Genomic DNA, 19,432 nt, shown 5'->3' with positions numbered 1-19,432 from the left:
TAGTATCAAATATGGTTAACGTTTCACAAAGGAAATTACACTGTCCTAAACACAATTATAATCTGCATTCTCACAGAATTACAATCTTAGAGTACGTTTACGCTGCAGCCTCGCTACTCTCTGCTGGTACATCGAATGATGGTGCTCGCCGGTAGTCTTGCTGCGTTTATGCTGCATCCTCGCTAACCGCCGTTCACATGGCAAGCAGAATGCTAGCAGAGCCAAACACGGCACTGCTGAACTGATCTTGAAGCAGCCAATCGTGTCTCAAGTTGTAGGACACAGGGGAACGATTGTAGCAAGCAGAAGGGCGAGCAGCGATGGTGCAGATTAAACGGGCCAGTAAGACTTACTGGGCTTGATTCATCTCACGGTGCAACACTAGCGGGCAGCGAGGTAGCAGAGGCACTCCATCCAACTTAGCTCTCTACCTTTCGAACTAACACTGAACTGTTTGTCGTGAAGACGTTGTTGATTGGTCATTTGATGCAGAACCGCTGACATACGAAGTGATTCAGCTCTTTGTAGTTACTCAAATGTTTTCTATAAGTTAACAACAAAATGACGTTTTTATTGCTTAATCATAGCGCAGTATTTATAGGTTCTGACATATTATTCTGAACAAAATCTAAGTGTTAATTTAGCAATAATTAATAAACGGAAATACGAGTTTTGGCACACAAGCTAGAGGGTAATTCATCCTTCTTTTATTACCTCTGCCAACCAGAACACAAATTAGTTCAGTTGTCGCAGTTTCCCACATTTTCTACAAATGGGTAGTTTCATCTGTCATTCTTACCTCACACCCCTTTATGATGTCATGTGTCAACTGATTATATCTTTGCTTAACTGTGGTGTGATGCGAGGGAATAAAACTATGGTTTCAAGAGCCAGAAATGCTACAAATTATTCTGCATCCCTGGTGGAATGGATGTATGTGGTCAAAAATTAGGAAACTACTCTATATAACTGAACATGCAGATTTCCCCCTTAAATAAAATTAACAGGACTGTAAGTCATGGCTCCTCACATTGAGAACTGTCTTACTGGAAACGTATGAATCTTTTGTATGGACAATTATTCGTTTAAACTTGACAGGCTCCAGCTCATAGGTAAATGTTTCCAAATCCTCCTTGAGATATGTCTCGACTGCCATTTCATCTAGATTACTGAACATGTCAGTCTTTCTAGTTGTCATTTTTATTTTAGTGGTCTTAACTACATATTTTATTCAACATGTTTTAGGTTCTTTGATGAACTTAAACAAAATTTAGAGAAAGAAATGCGCATTTATTTTCACTTTTGTAACTTTCAGCTAACATTTCAGGATATAAAAATAAGTACACACATGCATGGAATTCTCTAGAAACATTCGGTAATGATGATGCTGGTGCATCATAAGTATTGTGTAATGAAATACAAACTGTATCCAAATTATTATCAAAGTCTTCTACTGAAGTGTTCCAACACATTAGGTGTGTAAGGGCATGCTATACATTTTCAAAAATTCCACACACATACTCCCACCACCCAAGATGCCCATACAATGCACTATGGATAGATGGTCTAGTACACATCAAGCTTATGAATGTAGATTCCTGAAAGTGAATGGACTATGTGCTATTCTCATTACATATGTTCACTGTTCTTGGGTAGCCCATGAAACACGTTGTATGACAATTTGGTACCGCTGTAGGCATTTAAGTGTTCAACACTGCATTTATTTGTGCTGAATTCTGACATAACTGATATCATTCACAGTCTGAAGTCACTGCATTCATGTTACTAAATCGTGGATTTTAAAAAATTACCACTAGATTGAATTCATGATCTGAGGACAATCCTACAATGATGTGTTTACTGTCACTTGCATTCAGATTGTACAGTTCAGAGAATAACGCCACTTTCATAGGGCTATACCTTGGTAGTGACTCGATGAGTGAGCAGACACGGGCTACAGCGGAAGCTCAGAATCTGGAAACAATTCTGCAAGCCGACTTAATTTGTGCTCCAGTATATCATGCGCAATATGAAATGCTGGTGGTGCGACAGTTCTGTGTCCTGCTCTGATACGTTAGGTTGGTGCATAAATTCATATCGTTTTTGTTTTGCGTGTTGGTATTCCGCTTGGTGTGGTTTTAGTTAGCGATTGCTTACTTGTAGTTCGCTGTTGCTTTTTGAATTTACCTATTGTCGTTTTAACATTCAGAGATAGCGAGTGGAGCTATGGACGTTAGGAAATGGAGTATCAAGTGGAGAAATCGGAATATTCCGACATATTTTTCTGTTTGACTTCAGTAGAGAGATGACAGGAGCAGAGGCAGCCAGAAACATTTGCATCGTGTATGGGGATAATGCCAAAGGACAAAGCAGGCCAAAAAAACATTTCTTGTTTTAAGAAGAATCGTCTTGACATTAGTGACTCTCCACATTGAGGAAGACCTTCGAGGTTTGTACACATTAATTTACGATGATACATGTCACTGTGCTTGAGACCTGGCAGGTGTGATGATCTGTGTTCATCTCACTATCGTGCGACATTTGCATGCAGGGGGGGGGGGGGGGGGGGGAGATTAAAAAATCGGATTATGGGTACCACATATTACATACCGAAATCACAAAAATCACAGATGGTCGTATGTGCATCTCTGCATGCTCATCATCGATTGGCTCGTGAAGAACACAGGCTATTCCTACCCTGTATCGTTACTGGTGACGAGAAATGGTGTCTTTATTCTAACGTATGGAAATGAAAGGAATGGTTGAGACCAAAGAAAGCAGTAACTTCCCGTACAAAGACCTTCGCGAACCCACAAAAGATAATGTTATGCATCTGGTGGAACAGTGATGGAATGGTGTAGTACGAATTGCTTCCCCGAGGTGCAGCCATCACTGGTGAAATTTGTTATCAACAACTGATACGGCTTGCAGATACAGTCCGAGAATAGCGACCAAGAAGACTGCATGAAGTGATGCTACTCCATGATAATGCCTGCCTGAATTCTGCTAGACTGACCAAAAAAAAAACACTGTGCAGGAATTGGGTTGGGAACTTATTCACCTGATCTTACGCCCTTAAATTTCACTTTTTCTGCTCTCTATCGAACAACCTTCAAGGAAATTCCTTTCTGGATGAAAATACTCTCTGATTTTGGCTCGACGAGTTCTTCGCCTCAAAACTAGTTGATTCCTACAGTCGTGGAATCGAAAACTTACCCCAGCATTGCTAGACTGTTGTAAATAGTGAAGGACAATGTATTATTGATGATTAAAGTCTCTGTTATGTGTATCTGTTGTGTTTATTAAACTTATGGAAAAATGCTATGAACCTATGCACCAACCCAAAATGAGGTACTGCATCTTGGAGGCTGTCTGTGTGATGCCTGATTTCTATTGCTGCTCTAATGCATCAGGCTCTGCATTCAATTTGTCAGGCAGCAGTTGTGCTGAGGGAGAAATAAATGAAAACAGTGAAAAAAAGTAAATACACGCGAGGAATAATAATAATGATAACGATTTAATACTTAGAATCAACTGTACGATTTTGTTTTTTCTGTTTGCAGGTAGCGGATCTCTGGCAACGCTTTATGACGAGCAAGCTTTCACTAGGGTTTACTGGATGTGTCACTTCACCTGATGAGTGAATGCTGAGGATGAGTGATGGGGCACAGAAGACTGCAGCACCATGGAAATTGAAAATTGTAAAGTTTAGTGCATAATAGTTACTTTTGTTCTTTATTTATTTATCAGAAAGCACATTGGTGCAAGGCTACTGCCCGTGACATTCAAAGTTAAGAAGGAAACTGTATTGGTTTTATGTAAAGCAATTTAACGTTTATTATGTAATGGATATTATTGTTACTTTATTTAGAACGTGAAAGTGGTCAAGCTTTGATTATTTAAATATGTTAAAATGCAAAATAATGTAGAATAAGCCGTAGCCAATCAGATGGACGGTTGCAGGGAAGAGAACTGCACTAGTCAGTTGAGCGACGATGTTCGGCACGCGGGAGAGGCGGCCGGAGACGGGCATATGGACAGTGATGGTGCAGAAGCGAAAGCCGACAGTCGGTCCTTAGATAGATAGGAAGTGAAACGACTTAGAAAATTTCGCCTTGTGTGGTATTGCGGGACTTGGTCTCTGAGCAGTGAGCAGCCGCGCGCCTGGTGTAATTCTAACTTTCGCGTAGATAACGAGGTGGAATATTGGACTTGTATTTCGCGATGAAATTGTGAATGATCTAACTTTGTCAAATGGATATGCGTCCGAGTGTAACAGTAACTCTAAATATTACCAATTTCACTATTAGTTTGGTTTTTGAATAAACACTATTCTAACCCAATCGCAACTGTGTGGCCTACATCATTTATGGGTCGTTAATTTATTTCTCGATTTTATTATTACTGTTATTATATGTTATATTAACTTTGTATGTTGCATACAATTTTGCAATCCTACCATCAGCCAGAAAATTTAACCGAAGAGTCACAAGTATCTAATTTAGGGCGTGTAATGCGATACGTGCGGTTCAACCCCTAGACGAGTTTGAATCAAGACGTTTCGACGAAGAGGAACCGCATGTGAGCCCGAACATCTTTGGGATGTTAGCACGTATGTCGATATAATCACGTTCTTTGTAACTCTGTTCCTGAGACCACAGATGTTGTTCAGGCAGGTTACTTCTTTTGTAGACAGCAGCAGTGCTAGTGTGTGTTAGACAGTCTGGCGATGTACTGGTTAGAAAAGGATGGAAGCCGACCTGTCATGTAGTGGAGGCAGCATTATTGAAAAAGTATTTTGTATTAATGTATTCTGAGAAGAAATTTTGTGGAACTGAGATGGTATGAATGCAAGAATATCGGAAGGGAAGTTTTCTAAGATAATCTAGTTTTTTTATATTCGTAATTGTGTAGTTTCTTATTGTTAGAACACTGTGTATGGCTAAAGTTTAGTGTAGAAATTTTATTGTGAGGCACATGGATTTCTCTGATAATGGAAACAAGTATCAAGGAAACCAATTGTACACTGGAAAATTATTAAGAAATATTTTGCTAACTTGTCTAGTTGTGAGAACTTTACGGAAGAGTGTATTGTTGTTATGGTTTAATGAAGCATAATTATACTTGGAGTCTTTTTTTCTAATTTATCAGTCGTTAAGTTTAGTTCCTCATTTTTCATTCTTTACCTTTACCAAATTGTTTGTATACTCGCATTGCACATTGCGAGTTGTGCACTGAGAAGCATTTTTATGAAAAGTGATGAGATACCGTCTTGCATTGCACATCGCAAGTACGAAAAATGAAATTTGATTTTGTACAGTCAGATCAATATTCCTAATAGTAACGGGTTGCAAAACAGGCGAGCGTTCCCTATGCACAGGTAGATGAACAAATATAATTTTCATCAAAATTCACGTCCACTGCAAGGTACAGTGATTGTTGGAATGTATTTGTGAAAATAATATCTTAGTTCAAAGGCTTAATAGCAATAGAAGATCTCAGTGAAGAGCTAATTTATGAGTTTTCAAGCAGTTTTATCAGAAAGTCAGATGCGTTAAATTTTGTGTTTATTTGCTCTGTAATTAAATTAACAGTCATTGTTTGCAAGACTAAAGATAAAGATAAACAATATTCAGAGCCAACATTTTAATCTTTCGTTTGTTTTGCAGTCAAATAGCATATATAAATTTCATTGAAAATAGATTGCTTTCTCGGAGGCGAACCATAGTACATACTTAGAAATATGAAAATAAATAGAAAACAGTGGCGTGCGAAAAAGTGTGCTATGTAAAACTTAAAAAATGAGTAGTTCTGCAAAGCGACTAAAAATTATACCGTAACTATCAGTGTCTAAAGAAGAAAAATATCAAAAAATATCAACGATTTGATAGCAGATAGCATTTGTCGATGAAGGCGAGAAATAAAATGGAAATCACCACCAGTGATGATGTTTTACCTCTATAAAACGAAACGCGTCTGGTGAAGAAAAAGCACGCATTTTTTGTAGTTGCGACGACAGAACGAATATACCCTCATGAATTGCACAGCAACTACGAACAATATGGCCACACAAAAGAAGAATTTATCAGATACCAACTTGACATATACAAACACGAGTTCAGAAGTTTAACAATAAACTTTCGTGTTATGTAGTCTTCACTTATAAGATTTCTGCATTATGCCCACTTCGTATAAAATATTCAAATTACAAACTTCAACGGAAATATTAATTAGTCTAACTATAGTTGAACATGTTTCAATGTCCCCCAACTTAGCAACAAGCTTTACTGTGGTCTGATGTAAGAACAGTCACAAGCAATCTTTCACTGTTTCCTGACATGTGACGTCAGCATAAGAACACATGTGTAGCCAGCAGGTCAATAAAACTAACACCTGTGTTTATCAGAAATAATTTAGAAATCCCATGGAAAAGTTTGATGTACATCTCTGTCTTTTAGGTATATTGAGATATAGGACATTCGCAGTCCAGTATAACGAACAGTATCCTGTCTTTCATCAGATTCAGTGTCTGTGGTACAAGGGTCAAATTGTGCTGCGTTGGTTTGAGGTTGTATGTAGTTCACTGTGCTGTAGTGTTTCTGTTTCAGTGACCTGAATTGGTGAGATTCTGTCAGCACTATGTAAGCATTTCTCTTGCCACTTCACTGACATTAATTGTGTGTGTGTGAGAGAGAGAGAGACCAGGGTCAATTAGTGTTCTGCTCTGTTCGTGATTTTATTACAATATCAGCAGCATGGTGTTAAGTTAAAACCTAAAACTTCTGATGCCTGCATATTGATAACAGCATTTTTTTCTGGAGTTCTCTACATAAAGCTATTGAGTACCATTGCAGTTGTATAGGAAAAACAATAAAATTTCCTGTATATATGCACTATACTTCCAGCAGGATGAGTGTCTGTGATACAAGATCCGAATCATTTGAAGGTGTATATAGTTCGCATTAATGGGAGTCTAATACTTGCAGACATGACACTCCTGTTAGACACTGTGTTAACTGTGTGATAGTGGATGTACGGTGTCGCAGTTATGTATTGATGAATTGCGGTGAATGCACAACTGCGGAAACCTGTATTAAATTGCTAAAAGAATCTTCTCTGTCTCACATGGCATACTTGTAAGCAGTTCGGACATAAACAGAATCGTTCAGTTAAGAGCTGTGCATTTTCTAACGTGAAGCAAACTTGTCATTGGTGACAAATTCTAGTCATAGCATTTGGAAACTATATACAGCCAAGTGCAAACATTCTTATATGGAATTACATTTACGTTGTAACGTAAATGATTGGGTCTATACAATGCTTGGAAGTGTGTCCCCTGCATACCAATGCAGTACTGCTCTCCTGATTTCACTTTAAAGTGCACACGTAAGAACTGCTGGAGGGGGGGGGGGCATTGACTTATCATCACATGTGCATTGTTAATTCCATATTCTCGTCTTGTTTATATGTTGGATGAGCAAGTGAATAAAATGAATATTGCAAAACTAGTGCATTAAAAGGAAGTTATAAGATGAACGTCAACAAACGTGAAACAAGGGTTATGAAATGTAGGCAGTGCTGAGGGATTAACATCAGGAAATGAGACACTGAAAGTAGTAGATGAGTTTTGCTATTTAGGCACCAAAATAACTAACGATGGCAGAAGTAGAAAGGATATAAGATGCAGACTAAAAGTAGAAAGAAGAGCATTTATGAACGAGATGATTTTTTTAACAGCTAGTGTAATTTCACATGTTAGGAAGATTTTTGTGAGGGTAGTTTTCTGAATTATATTCTCAGATGGAAATGAAACATGGACGATAAGCAGTTCAGACAAGAAGCGAATAGAAAATTTTGAAGTGTAGTGCAACAGAAGAATACTGGAGATTACATGGGTAGATAGAATAACTAATTAGAAGACACTGCCTTGAACTGGGGAAAGAAGAAGTTTATGGCACAACAGGGATCAGTTAACGGAACATATTCTGAAGCATCAAGAAATTGTTAATTTGGTTATGGAAGGAAATGTGGGAGGATTAAAAATTGCAGAGGGAGACATAGACTTGAATACAATATGCAGGTTACAGTAGTTACGCAGAGATGAAATGGCCTTTGCAGTATAAACTAGCATGATCTGCATTAAACCAGTCTTCATAATGAACACCACAACAAGAACAGCAACAGCCTCTGTTCACTTTCTCAGTTTAGATCCCCCTGCCAGTAGGGACGAATTCGACTGTCCTATGCTGTCCAGACAGAGACCAGAAACCACAATTGATTTGCCCACTGACAGAGTACAGGGCGGAGAAACTGCCCTTCCTTCTTTCAAACAGAGTGAATGTCTGCCAAGGAGAAAACTATGAATTACAGTATGCCCGATTAACGCGTCATTCTTTTATTGAAATTCTGCCACAAAATGCTTTTCCCCCTGTTCTGTCCTATACCTGTCATTAGCTATCCGATTTACCAATGTAATCTTCAGCATTCTCCTATCATTAGAGACTTGATATTTTCTTATCGCGACTGCAACAGTACCACTTTACGCATAATCCAAACGTGTTACTCGTGTGAATTTCTTTTTGAATTAGCAAGCGGAATTCGTCGATGCGGCCTATGTGGTTATTCAAACTCTAACCTTAAAAGAATAAACGACAGTATTAGGAAGCTGATTCCCATGGCTGCTGTTTCTGTAGCACATCAATATAAAATCTTGTACTGACTGCGTAGTGAAGTTCCTCACTTGTCGCATATTTGACTGTAGTAGTTTGAAACAGCATTTCTTCTCCGTGTGCAAGAGCAGTGGCTGTGGCCAGACACCGCGTTCTCAGTTGTAACGCATGACTTCTTCAAGCAGGCACTCTGAACATACTGTTCGCACTGGTTCGTTATACATACCTCACTCGCACTCCCATAATTCTTGACTTGTAGCCACAATAACGTTACATTTCATTAGACATGGGAATGTCCAACTGCTTATGTTCTCGCCAAGCTTGCGTTGCCACACCCTCTTGAATTTATGCGGACTGCCCTAGCCAGAGTGTAACAATGGCTAGTGCTACGTAAACGCAGTTTGCAGGTATCTTCTAAATTGAGTATTAAAGAGAAGAGACAAAATGAAACCGATGTTTGGGGCAATAAAGGAACTGTTGTTAACTGATCTGTTGATAGCTGCGAAATTGGAAAAGAAGAGTCTGACGGTGTATGGCTTTCCAAAGCAACGGCTAAAACTGATTATTGGGCTGTAATCACAACAGAACGACGTTTGACGGCGAAAGTGGCTCAAATTAAAACATAAATGTCATCTCAGTTGGAAGATACGACCTATAACAGCGCAGGGTTTCTTTCTGGAAGTAGAGCTAACATTAGTAGTCTGGTAGAACCACTGTGGGAGTTGAAAAAATTATCTGTATTGGTCTGAAGGGAAGAAGGGCCTTGGATTCTCTGGACAGATTTCTGACGCAGTAAAAATGAAGAAAGCTTCTGGCAGTGTAAAATGAAATAATGAGTCTACACTGGCAAGTAGAATGAACGTGCAGAAGCAGATGAATAATTTGTGAGGAGCAAATATCAACGTTTAGTTGCAAAAATATACAACAAAAAGTCGTGAATAGCTAGTCAACGTAAGTTCTAGCTAATAACAGTGTTGCTGGACAATTAAAAAGGGAAGGAACGAATCAGCTTAAGAGGAATACAAATATATTACTGTCCTCTTACAACGCTGCCCTTGTAGATAAGAGTAATGAATATTTAAAATTACTGTTAAATTTGATAAACAGGCTTCTTAATGAATAATGAGGGTAGGACTTAAGCAAAGTTTTAAGTTTCGTGGAGCCACAGAAACTAGGATGCTGTTAAACATAAAAACTAAATGAGATGTATCTGGGAAAGTGGTGAGTATTCTGCTGATTAGGAAGATTGTGCACGAAAAAAGAGAAAAAAACACGAAGGAAAACAGAAGAAAAAGAAGAAGAGAAACAGAATAGCATATGAGAAATATGTATCAAATGAAATATACTGCCGCGCGGGATTAGCCGAGCGGTCTCAGGCGCTGCAGTCATGGACTGTGCGGCTGGTCCCGGCGGAGGTTCGAGTCCTCACTCAGGCATGGGTGTGTGTGTTTGTCCTTAGGATAACTTAGGTTAAGTAGTGTGTAAGCTTAGGGACTGATGACCTAACAGTTAAGTCCCACAAGATTTCACACACATTTGAATATCCTTTTTTTTTTTTTAATATACTGGTGTCGATGAGTCAGGTGAATTGAAAAATAAATTTTAGATATCAAATTTCTGAAGAAAATACTGAAGTATGTAAACGTGTAACTTTGGGGAATGCTTAAAGGAGCTGCTAGAGTCTACCTAAAAATGGAATAATGAAAGTCAAGGCATAACGTTCCGCCGAGGTTGGAGAGACAGCTGCAGCACAGCTAGAGAGGTGGCAGAATTGACAATTCTTTTGCATGGAAGTAACCCAACAGTTGCCAGATGTGATTTACAGAAATCAGGAAAAACCTAAATCACGATAACTGGATGAGCTTTGAACCTAGTGCCACCCAGTACGAATTAGCTTACAACCACTGCGTCACAATGTTGGGTTAGGAATGATGTGTACGATTAAAATGAGAGGTAAACTTTTACGGGGTACATTCAAACCCATGTAAAGCTACAAGTCAGTTCTGATGTGTCGGCAGCTGGGCCAACACCTTGTAGATAGAGGTGGCTTAAAAGGCACGCTAGACTAACGCAGACGGGCGTGAAGTACTGGAACAGGATACGTAATTAATGCTATGAAGAAAATTACGTAGCTGGTATAATACTTATCTTTAATCAATCATTGTGGTACATCGCACAAAGGAGACTTTAATTACAATCACTGTAAGGCTAATGGCGCCTTGCTAGTTCGTAGCCATTAACTTAGCTGAAGGCTATTCTGTCTCTCGGCTAATGAGAGAGAAAGGCTTCGTACGTCTAGTCGCTAGCTCTGTCGTCCGTACAACTGGGCTGAGTTCGAGTCAGTCTCTCGAGACCTGCCTTGTGGTGGCGCTAGGTTTGCGATCACACAGTGGCGACACGCGGGTCCGACATGTACTACAGGACCGCGGCCGATTTAAACTACCACCTAGCACGTGTGGTGTCTGACTGTGACACCACATTCCTCCCCCGCAAATCGGCGAACGTTTGTGAGATAAGGCTTCCGCCCGCCGTGGGGAGGACCCCATGTCGACGTATGCGATGAGGTGGGGAGTCTAACAACAGGCGAGGCTGTGCCACCCGCACCTGGCCATTCGGTCCGAGGGGAGCTAGGAAACGCCTGAAAACCTAGTCCAGGGTGCACGTCAACATGCGGTGTATGCGCCCGTAAAGAGACAGGAGGGGCCGAAGGGTCGACCTCCATGTGGTCGGAGAATCCGACGCGCGATGACGACATCTGGTCCGGAGCGGGCAAGAGTTCCATGGCGGAGGACAGCTGGTCACGGGAAGCGATCGGCGGCGCGTGACCCAGGGAGGCGCGGTGCGGCTGCAGCGAAGCGTCCACTGCGGGCGGCGCCGGAGGCGGCTGCGGCGGCTGCGGCGGCTGCGGCGGCGGCGCGACGCCATGAGGCAAAACGGAAGGCAGCGTCGGTAACTCCTGGGGATGAGGCGAGCCAGTAGATGGGTCCCCAGGGTGCTGACCTGACGGCTCCGCCGCTGAAAGCAGACGGAGAGCGGCAGAACCCGGGCGACGACAGAGGCGCAGCTGATTGAGATGCCGACGCACCTCACCAGAGGCCCCCAAAACCAAATACATCGCGCGGCCGAGGCAGCGAAGAATGCGCCCTGCGAGCCAACGCCGTGAACCGCGATAGGTGCGATAGAAGACAACGTCGCCAGGAGCAAATGCAGGAGTCTGCCGCTGCACAGGAACCTGATGCGGCGGATGCAGCAAAGACATCAAGGTTCGATGAGAACGACCATGGAGCAACTCAGCCGGTCAGCGACCATCGCGGGGCTGAGAGCGATACGAGGACAAAAAGAGCAATAATGCGTCCTCCCGAGATCGCGACTCTTTCAATTTCAACATCTGTGACTTGAAAGTCCGGACCAATCGTTCCGCGGCACCGTTTGACTGAGGCGAAAACGACGCGGACGTCAGATGTTGAATACCATTGGCCTTGCAGAAGGACTGAAATTCTGCGGACATGAATTGTGGGCCATTGTCGGAAACAATAGTCTGTGGAAGACCTTCAATGCAAAAAATAGCAGACAAGGCTTGGATTGTGGCAGAAGACGTCGTGGAAGACATTCGGACAACAAAAGGAAAATTACTGAAAGCATCGACCACCACCAACCAACGAGCATTCCAGAATGGACCAGCAAAATCGATGTGCAAGCGTTGCCAAGGGGAAGTGGCTTTCGGCCATGCAAAGAATTTCCGCGGCGGTGCGGATTGTTGTTCGGCACACGCCACGCAAGAAGAGCACATATTCGTAATCGCGGCATCGATTCCGAATCAAGTACAGTGCTGACGAGCAAGTTGTTTCGTTCGCACTATACCCCAATGTCCTTGGTGGAGAAGCTTTAAGACAGAGGACTGTAACGAACGTGGGACCACAACCCGTGACTGATCATTATCAGAACGCAACAACAAAACACCACGTCGTACAAAAAGTCTCTCCTTGTGAGCAAAAAATCGGCGAACCAGCGGATCCTCGATCCGTGGCTTGGACAAGGGCCATTGCGTAGCAACAAAACGCAAAACGGGAGCAAGGACAGGGTCAGCAGCCGTGGCTGTAGCGACACGACGAAAATCAATCGGAAACAAGTCGACCACGTCATCGGTTTCCGCATCAATGAACATGCAAGCAAGTTCGGAAGAATCGAATGATTTATCCTCAGCAACAGGCAAACGGGACAACGCATCAGCGTTTCCGTGCTTAGCAGTGGACCGATACAAGATATCGTAGCGGTACTGCGAGAGGAAAAGAGACCAGCGAATGAATTTCTGCGCCGTACGGGGAGGTACCGGCTTGTTTGGATGAAAAAGCGATGTCAAAGGTTTGTGGTCCGTGATGATGGTAAAGTGACGACCATACAAGAAATCGTGAAACTTAGTAACACCAAACACGAGAGCTAAAGCCTCTTTCTCTATCTGTGAAGAATTTCTTTGCGCAGATGAGAGCAATTTTGACGCAAAGGCAATAGGGCGATCATGCGATCCATCTTTGTGCGCAAGCACAGCACCGATCCCGAAATCCGATGCATCTACCATCAACAAAAGGGGTTTCTGGGGATCGAACGGCGTAAGGCAAGTATGTGAAAGCAACGCCGATTTCAACTGGCGAAAGGCGCGTCCGCAGTCCGTCGTCCAGACGAACGGAACGCCTTTACGGCGTAAGCGATGAAGCGGAGCTGAAATGGAAGAGGCATGGGGAACATATTTATGGTAGTAATTAATTTTCCCCAACACACTTTGAAGCTGTTTCAAGTTCTGCGGTGACGGCAAATCCTGTATGGCACGGAGGTGCTCTGGACTCAGATGTATTCCTTGGGCATTGAGGACATGGCCCAGGTAGGGTAAATCCCGAGCAAAAAACACACATTTGTCCTTCCTCAAGCGAAGACCATTTTGTCGCAAGACCTGAAATAATGTTCGGAGATTTTGCAAATGTTCGGCTTCTGTCTTTCCGGAGATCACAATATCGTCCAGATAGTTCGCAGCAGTAGGGACCGACGCACAAATACTTTGTAAATATTGCTGAAACAATGCAGGGGCGGATGCACACCCGAAAGGCAGTCTTTTGAAGCGATACAAGCCAAGATGCGTGTTTACCACCAAGACGCGCTGGGATTCTTCGTCCACAGGTGTGTACGCATCTGCTAGGTCCAACTTTGAAAAATATTTTCCCGGGCACAGTGTGTCAAAAAGATCTTCCGGGCAGGGCAAAGGAAAAGTAGCAGTTACTAGTTGTGGATTCACAGTTGCCTTGAAGTCCACACAAAGTCTCAATTTTCCGGAAGGTTTTGGCAAAATTACTAAGGGTGAGGCCCAGAGAGAAGCCTGCACACGTTCAATTACACCTTGAGATTCTAAATCGTTTAATGTTCTTGCGACCTCATCACGCAATGCGTGGGGAACATTGCGCGCTCTGAAAAACTTCGGTTGCGCGTTTGCTTTCAGTTCCAAATGTGCTTCATAGTTCTTAGCGCAACCAAGGCCCGGTGCAAAAATGTCCGCAAATTCTTCACATAGACTAGAAACACTGGCGGAAGGCACAGTCTGAATCACTGAGAGGACCTGACTTACTATAGACAAGTTAAACAACTGAAATAAATCTAAACCAAACAAGTTCACTGCAGTAGAAGAACGAAGAACGTAAAATGACACAAGTTTTGTTTGTCCCTTGTATGTTGCAAGAAGGCTGCACTGTCCTAACACTGGTATTTTCTGGCCTGAGTAACTATTGAGCTGAACATTTGCGGCACGCAACGGAGGTTTGCCCAGTTGGTTGTACGTGTCGTGATTGAGCAATGAAACTGCAGCTCCGGTATCGAGCTGGAATGGTATCACTTTGCCTGCAAAGTCTAAGTCGACAAAAAGTTTATTGTCCTGCTGACGACAAAAGCGACTGTGTTGTGCAACTGGAACAGACACTGGGACAGAATCACGTGCGACGTGACGGGACTTCCGTCGACGTCGACGCACACTTTTTGTGGAATGAACACTGTCACTGGACGGGGTGGAATGAACTACATGAATATCCATGGGCGAAGGTTCACGAGCCTGAGTTTCCTTGGTTCGATTCCGGCGCGAAGCAAAGAGCCTGGAATTGGTGTGAGTGTCTGATCTGAGCTTTTTCTGGCAAACACTTTGGACATGTCCTTTCTTATGACAGTAAAAGCAAATAGCTTGGCGGGACGGGCAATTTTCACGCGAATGTCGAGTTGCACACCGCGGGCATGATTTCACTGCATTAGCTTGCTGACGCGGCGCACGTGTTTGCGAGCTAGGCTGCCACTGCGCTGACGGGCGCGAGGGCTGCTGAGCGTCCCGTGCAGCGGGCCCGGCGGGCCGGTTAATGTGACACACTGCCGGCGAAGTTGCAAATGAGTCCTGAGCAAAGTCAAGTGTGTCTTGCCTATCCAATATGTCTATCACTTGTTGAAGGGAGGGATTAACTAGTTTCAAAATCTGTTCCCATATGCGAACATCAGAAACGTTCTGTGCTATTGCATCACGCACCATAGTACTCGTATCTGAATAAGGAAGTCCACATTCGCATTCAAATGCACACTCCCTAGTAAGTCCTTGCAATGTCGCAACCCACTCCCTATTAGTCTGACCGGCCGTACATTTTGTACGAAAGAACGTATACCTTTTTGCAACGACATTGACTGTTTCCTTGGAATAGGCATCTAAAGCAGACAAAAGTTCTTCGTAGGACAGAGCTGCTACGTCGTGCCGGGGAATCAACTTCACTATCACACGGTAGGTGGACACACCGACACAAGAAAGCAAAAACGGCTGCCGCTCATTACCTTGAATTCTGTAGGCGCCGAGGTGGAAGGCGAATTGACGGGACCACTCTTGCCAGGACTCGTGGGTTGCATCAAAGGGTCTGAATTGAGGTGCAACAGCATGTTGCGGCTGCGGTAGCGATGAAGCGGCGGCGGCCGCATCGGCGTGCAGCGCACGTTGACCCTGGACGAGCTCTCCAAGAGCATCCAGTAACGCCTGCGTCTGCTGATTCTGCAAGCGATAAAATGCGGACAGTACATCTGGAGATTGTGGCGAAGCCATGACACAAAGAAATTAGGGTAAAGTAAAACACAAGATCCTTTGTAGACTCGTCGCCATGTGATGTGTCGGCAGCTGGGCCAACACCTTGTAGATAGAGGTGGCTTAAAAGGCACGCTAGACTAACGCAGACGGGTGTGAAGTACTGGAACAGGATACGTAATTAATGCTATGAAGAAAAGTACGTAGCTGGTATAGTACTTATCTTTAATCAATCATTGTGGTACATCGCACAAAGGAGACTTTAATTACAATCACTGTAAGGCTAATGGCGCCTTGCTAGTTCGTAGCCATTAACTTAGCTGAAGGCTATTCTGTCTCTCGGCTAATGAGAGAGAAAGGCTTCGTACGTCTAGTCGCTAGCTCTGTCGTCCGTACAACTGGGCTGAGTTCGAGTCAGTCTCTCGAGACCTGCCTTGTGGTGGCGCTAGGTTTGCGATCACACAGTGGCGACACGCGGGTCCGACATGTACTACAGGACCGCGGCCGATTTAAGCTACCACCTAGCACGTGTGGTGTCTGGCTGTGACACCACAAGTTCAGTGGCATTTTCTGAGTGGTTTAATTCGAGAAACTCATGGTGTCGAATACCTCATTACCGAGTAATCTGATTTTAACGAATCGGATATGTAGTGTTCGGGGAACCACGGTAAGATGATCTTGTCATTAAAAATGACTATTCTAGCAGGCTTCAATCAAATTACGTTTACTGTTGTTTTAACGAGTGCAACCAACAAACCGTCGTGCAGCGAGGTGGATCATTTAAAACTCGTTTCAAAGAGCACAGTTACGTCTAAAACGAAAGCACGTATTTTTGCACAACATCATACTACACTCTAAGACAAAAAAGCTCATTTGGAAGCAGAACTTATCACTGAAGACAATTCTACTACTGTGAGTTTCCAGGCCAAAGACGTGTCTGCGGACGCCCCAGAGAGTGCTGGGATACCAACCTGACTGCTGCCCGCCGTACAGCCTGGCAACCTGGAGTGATGATTTGGAGTGCCATTTCTTTTCATAGCAGGGCCGCTTTGGTTGTCATCCCCGGCATCTTTATAGCACAGCGATACGTCAACGATATTCAACGTCACATTTTGCCGTCCAGGGCAAATCATCCTGGAATTCAATTTCAGCAAGGTAGTGCCTGCCAGCACATGGTAAGAGTTTCAACTGCTTCCGTAGCAACCGGATTATTCCTTCGGGCTGCATTGTTTTTTGTCTTAGAGTGTATTTCTGACATACGTACAAATAAGTAATAGTTGTAGTGGTAGTAGTAGTATTATTTTTATTTACTTGCAGATCTCTTTTACAAAGATAATGGACATGTGTTGATATTACAATTCAAGAAAAACAAAAATAAAGAATTCACAATTCAGACTTACAGATCTAGAATGACAAGGATGGGACAGATAATAGGGTGTGATCTGAAAGTAGGAACCATCCCGGCTTTTGCCTAAATTAAATTAGAGAAACCAAGGAAAATCTGAATCACGGTTGATGGATGAAGGTTGGAGACTCCCGAGCAAAAGGCCACTCTGTTTAAAATAGTGCTCATACGGTTGACCCATAGTGTGCAACAATAGTTTGTAAATAACTTATTTAACAGTGATAAAAAGCTAATGCTACAGTGTTCATTCATCTGTCTTTCTCTCATTCACTGCAGACAGTACACACAATATACGCTCATAGTTTTACTACACTATACTCACTACACACAATATCAGCTGATGTCAGGACCATTTTGTGCACCATAACTTCCCGTTTGCTAGACTGAAAAACTCTGTCAGCATCCCTCTATAACGAGTAAAACGTGGAGCTCAGAAAGAGGATAAGGTATTAGTACTATACATTGCATTGCTTTGGGAGTAAGATTTTCAAGAAAAGAAAAAAAAGAAGGAAAATTATAGCACGAAAATATTATATGGGATGTTATTACTATTTGTATTACATTTTTATTAAATCCCTACTCCGCGTTATTTAAGTAATCCTTAAATGTACTCAATGTTAGGGTTAACAGGTACTTTTTTACTGGCTGTTTGAAGAAGTTTCTTTCTGCAATTTCCTTAACATCCTATGATAATTTATTGTACAGATTTATTGCTTCGTAGAAAATGCTCTTTTGAGTTTTATATTTAATCTTTCTTAGGAAATGTAGGTTCAGTCTATATCTTGTTCACTGGTCACAGACAGAACTGTTTGTGCAGTAATTACCAATGTTATTTTTGATGTGTAGAACTGTTTGGTAAATGTATTTACATGGTGCAGTTAACATGCCCAGTCTGCTGAACAGGGCTTTACAGTCAACTCGAGTTATATTTTAGGTTATCATTCTTATGGCCCTTTTGTGCAGTTTGGAAATTGTGTTCAAGTTTTGTGCATCTGATCACCAGAAAAGACTGCCATAGTTAAGAACAGGACTTTATGGAAATAACATGCTGATGACATTCTGTGAGCAAAGGCGTGCTGAAAAGTAACGCCTCCGAATTTTTTATGCGAAAACTATTAAAACTTTGTTAACATTCTGTACCATCATTCTTCATCCCTACGTATTTATTTCGCAACATACTCGCTTCGGCGACAAACACATTTCTCTCAAAGAGAAACCGGTTTGTTCATACAGTCACTATACAATGTTTGGCTTTGTTGACGGAGCCACATCACCTCTCCTTGCACCGCTTCATCACTATCAAAGTGAATTCCTCGAAGGTGTTCTTTTAGTTCTGGGAACAGATGAAAATCGTGTGAGACCAAGTCGGGACTGTCTGGAGGATGTTCGATGAAGCCAAGCCGTCAGACTGTTGCAGACATCGCAGTGCTCGTGCGTGATCAGGCGCTATCATGCTGGAGAAGAGGGTGCTCCGTGTGTGGACCAACTCATACTGTTCGTGCTTTCAGTTTTATGACGGTCTCGTAGTACCTTGCAGATTTTAAGGTGGTGCCTTTAGTGATGAATTCCAAATGCATCATACCTTGACTTTACCTGCTGATGGCATGTTGTTGAACTTTTTTTGGTCAGTGATCCTTTGTGGCGGAACTCCATTGATGCTCTCTTGTTTTCGGGGTCAAAATGGTGAACTCAGCTTTCATCAGCTGTCTCAATGTTGTTAAAGAACACATCATCATCATCATGCTCAAAACGCAAAAGAAGTTCATGACGAATGTCCAGTGTCCTTTGTTTGATGCCAGGCGTGAGGAGCATTCCCGGTACCCACAGTGGTCACTGTTTTCTTTACCACAGTTCCTCAAAAATGGCCGATACACACTCTCATGATATGTCACACTACCTGAGAGCTGTATCCGTGTTGCCCGAGGATTTCCTTTGATGAGTTCATCGACCCGATTCCGATGAGTCTCGTCGGTTGCCCGCATGCGTTCGTCCACTCCAAACTCTGTCACACACTTTGAGGTGAGCACCAACGTTTCCTTCATTTAGAGCACGAACAACCTAACGGCGCACGTTACCGATGTCGATGCAATCATCAACGTTCACAAATTTCATTTTTCTATGCATTTCAATTGGAGGCACGTTTTCTGCGCTTAGAAACTCGATTACAGCACGCATAGTTACGGTACACACGCCATGTTACACACTACAATTGGGAACCCTCTAGCGCAAAGGGTTGCAGGTTGCTTCAGCAAAGCGGTAAAGTCGACAGAATAA

Source organism: Schistocerca nitens, chromosome 6 (genome assembly GCF_023898315.1).
Source record: "Schistocerca nitens isolate TAMUIC-IGC-003100 chromosome 6, iqSchNite1.1, whole genome shotgun sequence".
Taxonomy (NCBI): Eukaryota; Metazoa; Arthropoda; class Insecta; order Orthoptera; family Acrididae; genus Schistocerca; species Schistocerca nitens.
This window is presented reverse-complemented; position numbering follows the sequence as displayed.